Raw genomic sequence first — 2,280 nt, 5'->3', positions numbered from 1 at the left:
CCGACGAGCGCCCCTCTGGCGCAGCCCCCCAGCATCGCGGAGTCTCGTGCACCAAAGGGAGGGGGTGGTGTGGCTCGGCGGCGCCTGCACGGACGCTCCTCGAGTGGGCGACGCCGGGCGCTCACGGCGCAGCAGGCGCCCCGTCCGTCCCCCAGAAGGCAGGCCGAGCTCAAGCGGAAAACCGTCCAAGATGCACAGCAGCAGCAGCCTGATCATTTGCATATAGGGGCGGATGCTCCCAAGCACCACGTCGCTGCTGCCGGGAACAGGCAGGCAGCTAGAGCTGCAGCTGCCACCCTCTGCTGGCACCCTATCGTGACTCACTCAGCTCCGGCCAGGAGGACACATGGTGGAGGAGGCTCAAGGGCAGGCCCAGCAGCTGCTTCGGGTCGACCGACCGAGCGGCAGCCAGCTGTACACCGGCGGACCACTCACAACTCCAGCTCCAGCTGCAAGGCTGCGAGATGGGGACGCTGCAAGTGGCCACCCTTGAGCGTGGCTGCGCAGGAGGAGGCTTTCCGCCACTCGCACTCTCCCTGGAACACGGCGTTGCCTCATGTGCTCCAAACCATGCCTTTGGTTCGCTGCAAATCCAGCATGTTGGGGCACTAGTCCCGACACCTGCAGAAGAGCAGAGCGAGCCATGTCGTCACCAAGTGAATGAGATGCAAACGAGCAGATCAATCCCTAGCAGGCAGGGGGCGCCAAATCCAACAAACAAAGCACAAAGCAAAGGCAAAAGGCCCCAAGCCAACAAAGAATCAAGCAAGTCGTCCCTTCTTAGTGAGGGCAGGGGGAAGGTGGCGGCGTAGGCCCACAAGGGGGAGCCAAAGGCCACGTCTAGCGCTCCAAGTGACGCGCCCCTGAGCCTGTGTCGCGCTGCGTTGCGCACGCGGGAGCTTACCCGGAGCCGGATCTGTTGAGGGTTGTCGTCTCGTGGCGGTGACCCGGTCCGTGCCCAGGGAGTCAAACTGAGCGGCGATGTATCAGCGGTAGATGTTGGACGACTACGCCACCCGTTGAGTACAGCTAAGGAGCTGCTGCTGCAGGGCAGACCGCTGAGGCCGGTGGTAGGATTGTGCAGCGTGATAGTATAACCCCCAACGGGAGGGGTATGGCCTCAGGGCAGCCGATGTGGATGATGGGGGTAGCAGGAACCACTCGGAGACGGTACGGTGTAGTTCAGGGTCTTTACTGGTGACAAAGATAGACCCTCCCGGAGTACTGGCTAGCGATTGGGGCCTGGTCAGTCCTTGAGCAGATGGGATCTCCCCTGGCCAGGCGGAGTTGTAGGCCTCCCAAACTAACTGTACTCTTCTGGCTACCTTGCTAGAGGCGGGTATAAGTAGCCCACGTTCCTGAGTGTACCGTGTGGTGCTCACCCGTATGGCCGGTGACTCGGGTTTCTTGGCCAGAGGACCTGGAATCCCCTGCTTGACGGATTCTGCTGCTAGGTAGGAGTTAGTCCCCACAGCCTCGGACTCCGGGTCCGGTAAGAAATCTTCTCAGTCAGGGCGAGCTCTGCAGCTGCCAGCCCCTGACTCCTTGTAACACTGCTCCCACAGAGCTCCTGATGTTCTGTTCCTATATTTGCTTCTTTTCTCTGTCTCTACTTCTTCTCTACTCACTAACCCTGCCTCAGCCCTAGGTTTATATAGGGGAAGTTCTTCCCCTCCCAGGACTGGGCAGGAGGTGTGGCATGCATAGGATTCCTGACCAAGAGACCTCCCACCTGCTCTCAGACGTAATATCTCTATCACTGTGGCAACCAGACCCCTGGGGTGTCACACAAGCTTCTCGTCATCCCCAAAGCACTGTTCTGTCTTTGACCGGAGGAAATCAGGGGAAAGCGCGAACGCAGTCCCCCACTACCACAAATTATGCAGTCGAGTTTCCCGCATTTGGGGAAATCGCAGGGGTTAGCACACCCGGAGTGCAATGGATGAGATTTACTCTGTGTGGGGGGAGATTTACTCTGTGTGGGGAGATTTACTCTGTGTGGGGGAGATTTCCTCTGTGTGGGGGTGATTTACTCTGTGTGGGGGTGATTTACTCTGTGTGGGGGAGATTTACTCTGTGCGGGGAGATTTACTCTGTGTGGGGAAACTTACTTTGTGTGGCGAATATTTACTCTGTGTGGCGGGAGATTTACTCTTTGGGGCGAAGAGATCTACTGTGTGGGGGGAAGAGATTTACTCTGTGTGGGGGAGATTTACTCTGTGTAGGAGAGATTTACTCTGTGGGGGAAGAGATCTACTCTGTGTGGGGGAGATTTACTCT

General features: G+C 58.2%; 1 pseudogene; it reads right to left on the bottom strand.

Annotated features, from left to right (window-relative positions):
- Positions 1-1,840: 1,840 nt before the first annotated feature.
- Positions 1,841-1,990, bottom strand: LOC141174615 (U1 spliceosomal RNA; annotated as a pseudogene).
- Between the last annotated feature and the right edge of the window lie 290 nt (positions 1,991-2,280).

Source organism: Phyllobates terribilis, unplaced genomic scaffold (genome assembly GCF_046119375.1).
Source record: "Phyllobates terribilis strain yellow unplaced genomic scaffold, ASM4611937v1 Scaffold_1__5_contigs__length_1240528914, whole genome shotgun sequence".
NCBI lineage: Eukaryota > Metazoa > Chordata > Amphibia > Anura > Dendrobatidae > Phyllobates > Phyllobates terribilis.
The sequence above is the reverse complement of the archived record's forward strand: the minus strand, read 5'-3'. Positions and strand labels throughout refer to the sequence as shown.